This window comes from Leptonychotes weddellii, chromosome 1 (genome assembly GCF_054177405.1).
Source record: "Leptonychotes weddellii isolate Sample4059 chromosome 1, ASM5417740v2, whole genome shotgun sequence".
Lineage (NCBI taxonomy): Eukaryota > Metazoa > Chordata > Mammalia > Carnivora > Phocidae > Leptonychotes > Leptonychotes weddellii.
The window spans coordinates 190,245,282-190,254,676 of NC_138369.1; the positions used below are offsets into that span (position 1 = coordinate 190,245,282).

The 9,395-nt window shown below is 60.3% G+C and overlaps 1 long non-coding RNA gene across 1 annotated transcript; it reads right to left on the bottom strand.

Annotated features, from left to right (window-relative positions):
* Positions 1–874: 874 nt before the first annotated feature.
* Positions 875–6,293, bottom strand: LOC115937412 (uncharacterized). Its single transcript, XR_014139357.1, has 2 exons — positions 4,541–6,293; positions 875–4,194 (listed from the first exon to the last, which is right to left on the bottom strand). It is a non-coding gene; the product is annotated as an uncharacterized LOC115937412 (long non-coding RNA).
* Between the last annotated feature and the right edge of the window lie 3,102 nt (positions 6,294–9,395).

Below are 9,395 nucleotides of genomic sequence, written 5' to 3' on the forward strand. Positions count from 1 at the left end.
CCCATATCCCCTCCCACGGAGGCAGGAGATGGACGCAGCTCTGCGGGTTGACGTGTTTCCAAGGTCAAACGCAGGGTCCACTTCCTACCGCCGTCTGGAGCTCAGCTTCTGAATCCCCATCACCACCCCAACATGTGTTTAATGTCCAAAATGACAAGGACATCCCTGACGCTCCCAAGAGACCAGCTGGCGGGAGCCCGCCCCATGTGAACCCCAACATGCCCGGTAGGACACGAAGCCATGCGGACATGATCCATCTGTCGGGAGCTCCCATTGTGTGGGAGGACTTGGGCAGGGAGGGAGGGTGGTTATGTAGTGATTTAACCACTACTGATAGGATTTATATGAAAACATACACAAATCTTGGGCCGCAGGACAGGCAGAGCACCTGTCCCTGTCACGGCACTAACCCCCCAGATTCAGGGCAAATGATGGGCTGGGCCAAACCCCACAATTGTCCCAGAGTGTGGGACGGAACCCACGGGGAGAGGAGGGCAGCGGGATGCCTGCAGGTCCCGTGCACCCGGCCCGACAGGTGAGCAGGGCTGAAGCTCAGCCGGACACACGAGCTTGTCTCCTGGCCACCCGCTGCTCTCCGGACTCTGCGGGACTTTGGGAGGGGCAGAGAGCCACGGAGAGCGTGACGAGGGCGTTTGTGGTCTGGGGGCAACTCTGTGATTGGACTCCAACGCCTCCCAGCTGCAGCCCTGCCCAAGGAGTTGCCTCTAGATCTGGTGTTTGGGAGGCTGAATCTTGGCAGCCCCTCACCCACAGCTATGTCCGGGCAGCCCAGAAACCCGCCAGGGTCGCCCACTGACCATCCTATCCCTCTTCACCAGCGAGTCAGGGGAGAAGATAATCCCAAATGGAGTGCTTTAAGATGTGAATGATATAGTTTTCCCAGGTTTGATTAAGATTACATTTCTTGCTATCAGTAGGAATGGAGGAATAACAGCCTGAAAATCTCGTACCAGCCACACCAGCGACAATGACATTCAAGTGTGGACTTCTGGTCTTGGTGAAGGAGTGGGGAGCCCACTGCACATCCAGGCGTCACGGCAGTGGGGGTACAAGCAGCTACAACTCTGAGGGGGCTCCGCCCTCCTGAACAGAAGAAGCAGGAAAGGGGTCCTGTTGGGAGAAATCCAGGACAGAGAAGAGCTGGAGAAGACAACCCAGCACAGCCCAGCAAAGGCCCCGAGAGCTGAACTGAGGCGGAAAACGCGGCCCACAGTGGGTGACACAGAACTGTGGTCTGGACCCAGCTGGACCCATTGCTTGCAGCTGTAAAATAAAAAAGAAAGTCAACATTTTCCAGGGGATTTTTAACAAGACCCAGAGCCTACACAACATAATATTGAAAATATTCAGGGCAATCCAAGGAATCCAAAATTACTTGACGTACAAGGAGCCACAAAAATGCTCAAGAGAATGACAATCCACAGCCCTCCTGTCCCCCCAAATGACCCCAATGCTGGAATCATCTGATAAAGATTCTGACACACCTGTTATAACTCTGCTCCACATGGTAAAGGGAAATACACTTGAAGTGAATGGAAAGATAGAAATTCTCTGTAGAGAAATAGAAACTACAAAAAACAACTTAATAGAAACTTTAGAACTGAAAGATAAAATATCTGAAATTTAAAAAAAAAATCATTAGGTGGGCTTAGTAGCAGGACAGCAGTGGCAGGAAAGGGGACTGAGCTTACAGAGAGATCCATAGAAAATTTCCAACCTATGCAACAGAGGAAAACTCAGCCTGAAAAAGAAAATGAACAGAAGCTTAGGGACTCGTGGCACGGTAGCAAGAGGTCCACCGTTCATGCCACAGGAGTCACAGGGTAGAGGAGGGAAAACAATGGTGCAGGAAAATAGTTGAAGTGATAATAGCAGAAAATGTCCCAAACTGGGGGAAAGACAAATGCAGAGTTTTAACAAACTCAGCAAATCCCAAACAGGCTAAACTCAAAAAAAATGATGCCCAGCCACATCGCAAACAATCTGCCCAGCAAACCCCCCTCCATGATCTCTTGAACCCGAGAGAAAAGGGATGCATTACCTATTGGGAAGACCAATTCAAATGACCATCGCTTTCTCCTCCAAACCACAGAGGCTACAGGAAGATACGGAACAACCTGAAAGGCACATCGCTAAGTAAAAGAAGTCAGTCCGTAAAGGCTGCATACTGTGTGCTTCCAACACAGATATTCTGGAAAAGGCAGAACGACAGACAGAAAAAAGATGGCTGGGGGTGGGGGTGGGGGGGTGGGCAGAGTTTCCGGCAGCGAAGCTACTCTGTGTCATTATACATGAGTCCAAACCACAGAACATACAATACCAAGAGTGAACCCTACTGTAAGCTGTGGTTTTCGTTAATAATCATAATGTAGCAACTGTGACAAGTGTGCCTCTGAATGCAGGTGGGGGGGGGCGCTCTGAGCAGGGGAGGGGGGAGCGGAGGCACCTCCCTGGACTTCCTGCTCAATTTCTCTGCAAACCTAAATCTACTCTCTAAAGAAGACTATTAATGAAAAAGAAATCAGGCACAAAATAAACAAGTGCAAACATCCTTTCAAACAACACGGAAGCAGAAGTCAGTGGGACAATGTCTCTAAAGAGGAAGGGGGAGGTGGCCGGGGGCTCCTACGTGTTATGGGACATGGCAACACAGAAGCTGAGCAGAGCGTGGGAGGGGAGGGCAGAATTTCACAGGCTCGAAGCCACCACCACAAAAGACACACGGAGGCAAAGCCAAAGAGCCGATAGCTAAGCTAAAATGGAATATGACAAAATGTTGAAGAAGCAGGAAAAGGGAATGGAGGGACGGAGCCAGAGGGGATGAACAAAATGAGCAAAACGTCAGACGAAGCCCAATTGCTTCCACGAGCACATCGGTGTCAATGGTTAAACACATCAGAGTACAGGCGGCCCCTGTGAGCACCCCCACTTTCCATCCTGAGTCACTTTTGGCTGCGTGAGAACGTTCCCTGCCTGGCCATTTGCTGGGGGTGAAACGTCCAGACTCCCTTCCAGCTGGAGAAGGAAGTTGGGACCGAGTGGGGGGCTGGGGGGCTGGGAAGGGGTCCAGCACGCCCGAGGCCAGGCCTGGGCTCTCCCACCCGCAGGCAGCTACCCCAGGGCCTCTTGGTAAGCAGGGCTTGGCTGACCCGTGGACACCACCCTGGGTAAAGATACTGTCCTGAAAAGGGACAGTGTGAGGCCGGAGGGGGGCATGAGCTCCGCACCCCACTGGGTCCCCAGAGGGGACAGGAGCTGTGAGGGCCACACAGCAGTGGGAAGCGGGGCACGGCCAGCGTGCACAAGCTGCAAACCTCCGCCTGTCTGGGGGCTGGGTCCCAGGAAGCCGGAAGATGGGACTCGGCTTCCCAAAAAAGAGGCCTGTGGCTTAGAAAGATGGAGCTATTTTTCTGCTTCTGCCATCTGGGACAGCCCCAGAGTGGGGGCCCCGGGGGCTTCGGGGCACCCAGCTTGACCCCAGGGAGCACAGCGCAGGTGAAGGCGGCCCCCTCAGAGGAACTCAGTGTAAAACAAACAGCACCCTCTTCGTTGGGTTCCCAGGGTCTGTGCTCCCCGGGGTCCTTGTAAGCACCAGGGCATCAGATGGGCTGGAGGAACTGGAGGTGGGCTGCCTGCAGGAGGCCGGGGAGTGCTGGGGACCAGAGCTGGGGGCGGGGCAGCTACAGCCTGTGTTAAGCCCCTAGGGTTTGGGGGAGTCCAGCCCCTCCCACCTTTCTGTTTCCCCACCCCGCGCTGCCCCGTCCTCACTGCCTCTGAGACTCAGAAGAGGCCTGGATACCCCTGAGTTCCCACCCAGGCACTGGGGCCAGGGCCAGCGGGCTCAGCCCCCATCCAGAGAAGCTGGGGGGACAAGGAGAGCCTCGATGGAGGTGTTCTGGTGGGGTTGGGAGATGCCCCAGCGAGGCAGGGGATGGGACAAGGAAGGAGCTCAAGGCGGGGTGGTGGGGGTCTGTTTGGGATGGGGCTCCTAGGGCAGGAGCTCGGCTCAGAGAGGCTGTCTTGACCCCGGCTGGTTTCACCACGTCTGGACGCCTCCAGGAGCCTCCCCAGCTCACAGTAGAGCCAGGAGATTCAAGGGGCGCCTTCCCCTGCCAACTGGAGTGGGGTGAACGGTGGTCCCCCAAACTCTGCTCAGGTCCTGACCACTGGAACCTGTGAATGAGGCCTTATTTGGAAAAGGGGTCTTTGCAGATGTCACCAAGTCAAGGACCTCAGGATGGGATGTCCAAGGATCCCTGTGGGCCCCAACTCCAGGGGTGAAGAGAGGGGCCTGCGCTGACCTCCCCAACCCGGTTATGACGGCCAGTCCGCCACGTGCGTGCGCCAGGCCCACAGTAGGAGGCTGAGGCCGGCGGCTGGAGCAGGGCTGGGGCGGCCACCTGGAGGCTCAGAGCCGAGGCCTCTGCGTCTGTCCCTCTGCCCAACCACTTTCTCCTCCAGGGCCACCCCACCCAGAGTCCCCTTCCTGCCAGCCGGGGCTTTCCGACCAGTTACTTACCACGTTCCCGGTGTTTGTCCATCTGGGATCCCTGCCCATTTAGGGTTGTTTTGACTTGCCCGGGGCTTTTCATGTATCTTCACGCCACTTACGTAAGGAGTGCTTTGTGCAACCGGCAGGCCCCATCGTCCCAGGGAAGCCGGCAAAGGGAAAGTCTGCACCAGCTCCCTGCAGCGCTGGCCAAAGCACCCAGCCTGCCCCCACCTCCCGATGCACCCCCCTTTCCAGCTCCCCCTTCCTTCCCTGCCCCCAGTCTCAGGATCAGAGAGCAAGCGGTGGCTTGGCCAAGAGGCAGGCCCACCCTCTGCCCTGGACCGTGATGCTTGAGGGGTCTAGTGAGGGACCCCTGAGAGGCCCAGCAGGGGATGGCGAGGCACGAGTGGGAGGCTGGCTGGGGTGGGTCCCCCAGAAGCAGATGCTGAGGCAGGATTCTAGGACAGTTTCTGTGGGAGGTGAGTGGGGGAGGGCAGGAGGTGGGGTTCACCCGTGGGGGCCTTGGGGACACTACAGACACATTCAAGGACTGCCCTGCCTGGAGAGGGGGAAGCTGGCTGGCCTCGAGTTGTCTCCGTCATCGTGAAGGGCCCCTGGGGCATTAACGAGAGGGGCTTCAGGCAGCCCTCAGTGAGCACAGGATGCCAAGTGCTCGGGGACCCACCATGCCCCAGGCTGGAGGGACAGGAGAAGGAGGGGGTGCGCCAGTGCCCAAGGCCTAGGGCCCTGCTGCCAAAGCTCGGAGCGTAGAGATGCAGCTGGAGACGGAGGGAGGGAGAGCTACTTGGCTTCTCCCCGGTTCTGCCGCTCGGCGCCCACCAGAGTGTCAGATCGCCCAGGCCTGGGGGGGAGAACGCTGTAGAGCCTGGGACGGGAGCCCGTGAGCCGAGCTCAGCAAAGGGGTTCCAGGAGCTCACGGGCCCAGCACCCCACGTGCCTCCCAGAGGCTGAGAAGCAAGGTGTCAGATGGGAGGCCGTGGCCTAGGCCCGCCACAGGGGAGCGTCCAGCAGACTTGCAGAGCCGAGAGCACTGGGACGCGCCTGGGGTGGTCAGGGGAGCCTTAGCCGGGGCCAGGCCTCCCAACTAGTCCCCCAGAAAAGCACCAGTCCAACACCCTCCCCCCCGTTTCCTACTGGCAGGGTCTGCGGGGCCAGGATGTCAACACTAGGGCTGGCCGGCCGCTTCCAGCCCAGGAAGGCCGTTCTCTGACGTGGGCCCTCGGCGGCGCTCAGGCGCCCTGTCCCTGTTTGTTCTCCTGCCTGCTGCTCGGGAAGCTGGGCTCTCCACTTCCTCGACGCGCCAGAGGCCCAGCTCCATTCTATTCCCCAAATAGGAAGTCTTCTGCAAGCTTCTGGCCAGATCGGTGTGGAGCTGACTTCATTTCGGCCAAGATTAACGGGCAGGAAGTGTCATTACCTAAATGGGCCGATGGACCGATAAGCCCAAGGAGAAAGCCCTCCACAGGCCTTGGCCCAGAGAACCCGCGGGAAAGGGCCGCGGGCAGGGAGGACGGAACCCAGAGCTCAGGCCCTCCACTCCGCCCGGCCTCTGGGATTGCACCTCCCGCGTCCCCTGTGGGCCTCCGTGTTTGGCTCCTGAACACGCTGGCTGATCTACAAGGGCAGAAAAGTCCCTGAACCTCAGAACAAGGGCCCCTCCCTAACATGTTCACACTTAAAAACATTATGATTCAACCTCATACTCCCACGATGGGGAGATTGTTCTAAGAAGAAAAGGCATGAGGGCATATGCACAGTTGCGTCATCCTCATCCGTCCAAGCCTCCTCCGTGGGATCCCTCCCCCTGCCCGGGAATGTCAGACCCAGTAGCTGTCAGGAGCTGAGGTCCCGACGCAGCAATGGCCCCGCATGTCCACACCGGGCGCTGGGGGGGGTGGGGGACCAGGCCCCACCCTCAGAGAGACCAGGCTGGCTGGTCCACCAGAACAGTCCCGGCTGCCTGACCTGATGATTCCCGTGGCCCCCACCTCCCCGGTCCCACTGCCTGACCCGATGATTCCCGCAGCCCCCACCTCCCCGGTCCTGCTGCCTGACCCGATGATTCCCGGGCCCCCCACCTCCTCGGTCCCGCTGCCTGACCTGGAGACACTGTGGGGTCCGGGGGCACAGCCTCGTCACCCCCTCCTCTCGGCATCGAGAGGCACCGCTGGGCCTGCAGGCAGTGGTCCAAGTGCGGGAACCGGTCCTCTCCTCCAGCCAGCCCCCTCATTGCTGGAAGGGCTAATGGAGCGCACGCTCTCTGTGCCCCCCGGAAGCCTCTGGCCACAAGGTCAAGGCCCTGCCCGGCCTGCAGCTCTGGTGCCTCTCAGATCAGCCACTGGAGGCCCGGTTGTAGACTGTGCAGAGAATCTTCTGGAGTCTGTCTCGTTCCCGGCAGAGGATGCCGGGCCTGGGGGTGCCCCTCCCGAAGGGCAGGGACGGGAGTGTCAGCCCTAGACCAGAGGCGGCAGAGGCCACAGCGCATTACACGCGGGTGTGGGGAGCCCTGTGAGCACACACGGGAGCTCCATGGAGGAGGCGCAGCTAGGAGGGGGGCCCGGAGGCAGAGGACGGGAGGACGCCCGGGCCACACGGAGGTCCGACAGGTGCCCCTGTGGCCTCCAGCGCCAGGCTGCGGGGTTCACGCACACCCGACCATCACCGCCCACAGCAGCCCCGCGAGGAGGCCGTGAGGTGGGATTCTGGAGCAGCAGGCGCTTGCTCCTTGTTTGCCTGGAGGCTCCAGTGCCACCAGCCTCTGGCAGCCCCATGCCTGCAGTTTCCCCACGTCCCCGTGTCACCACGGCCTGCCCAGCGCCACACACCTGGTCAGCGGGGGACGAGGCTGAACAGGAGCCTGCGTGACTCTGAAAATCGTGGGGGCCCAGGAGCAGGTAGGGGCTGAGCCAGGAAGGAAACGCGGGTCCCCGGCTCCCTGGAGGCAGAGGGAGGGTGGGGAGGGGCGTGCGGCTGTCGGGGTGCAGGCCTGGCAGGCGCTGACCCAGCTCTAGGGCCGTGGTCTGGGATGGAGAGTCCACAGGCAAGCTCATGACGGCGGGGCGGTGGGACAAGGTGGGAGGAGAGAGGGTTGGGGAGGTGACGATGGCACCCTGGTGGGGGTCAGAGAGGCTCCTGGCCCAGGTCAGGGGCTGTAGGGTCCCATGGACAGGCAGGCGAGTGACCCCACGTGGGGAGGTAGCACACGCCTGCTGCCCAAGGCCACCATGGGATCTGCTCACAGCTGGGAGTGTCCCCACATGCCAGACTGAGCCAACACTCGGTACGTGCCATCATGACAGGCTCTGTCGTCACCCCATTTCCCAAGTGAGGAAAGCTGTTGGCCCAGGGGTTCCATGACCAGGGACTTTCCCTTCCATCAGAGGGACAAGCCCGTGGGGGCCCCCAGGGACATAGTCACACACAGCTCCCCAGGCCAGAGCGCTGGCCAAGCCCCGGGACCGTCAGGGGTGGGTGCCAGTCACTCTCAAACTCCACCGGGCCCCGCAGCTCCCTCCGAGCTCCGCCACCAGGTAGGGCAGGGCTGCTGGCTCCAGGCCCGGGTTGGCCGTGGGCCATCCACGTGAGGCCCAAGTCCCTGAGCGCAGGAAGGGGGGTCAGCTCCAGGCTCAGGCAGATCCTGGACAGCCCAAGTGTGACAGTGCCGGGTCACCGGTGTGACCCCGTGAGTCACTGTCTCCAGAGCCAGGCCCGGATCACAGGAGGGTGACGCAGTTTCCAAGGAGAGAAGCCGCAGCCTCCGTGCGGAAATGCCCACACCCAGGGCCCAGTCTTCCCCGCAGACAAGCCCTGGCCTGCGTCTGGCCGCCCTGCATGCCCGGGGAGGGAGCGCCACCCTGCTCTCAGGTCTGGGCCGTGGCAGCACCCTGGACTCTGAGCCCCCACCCTGGGCGGCCGCCCCAGGTGCAGCCCCATCCCCACGCCAGGGGCTCTAGGCCCAGGCGCTGGTCCCAGGTGCTGGGCTAGGGGAGCTTCCACATCTGGCAAAGGGGCCGGGAGCGGATTCCTCCCTCTGCTGGGCCTCCCGGGACCACCGTCCACAAGAGGACGCCCTAACCGAGCAGAAATGTCCCCCATTAACCTCAGACTGGACACAGATGGCACAGCCTTTGGCTGATTTGCCATGTGGGGTGAATCTTTATCGCGCAAGTGGTGGGTGATGGAACCCACCCTGCAGACGATGGCGTGGCCCAGGGAGACAGCCCAAGCCAGGGGGTGGATGGTGCGTGTCCCCTGGAGGACCACGAGGGACTCGGGGTGGCGGTGGCGCTTGAATCTCTAATCCCAGGTGTGCAAGTGAGCATCTGGGTTTGTCAGCGTGCTGGAGTCCAGGAGAGCAGCCCTGGTCGCTCGGGACTATGAGGGGCCCCCTGGGGCAGGGTCTGCCCACTCTGGGTCCCAGGTGCTTGACCCCAGTGGGCCACTGTGTCCACCCCTCAATACTAGAGGTTAAGCTGCTCCTTCTTGAGCTTTTAAAGTCAAGAAAGGCCTCAAGGCAGTCTTTGCCTTGCAAGGGGTCCTGTCCTAGACCCTCTGTTGCCCATGGCCGACGAGTGTCCCCCACCAACCGCCAACCCTGCTAAGTCACCCTGCCCATGTGTGACTTCCCCCAGTGTCCACGAAGGTCAGAGGCTCAAGGTCATTCCTCACAGCAGAGCTTGACCGTGACTGTCAAAGCTTGGGGTCCACATGAGTCCCCAGTCAAGGGCAGGAGGGGGCCTGAGACAGCACGGCCCCAGGATCTTGGCAGGTGGGGGGCGGGTGGGGAACGGCTGCTCCCCGACACTGTCAACACCTTCGCATTGTTGCCTAGAAATTTTGTTCTACCTTTTCAACCAGCATA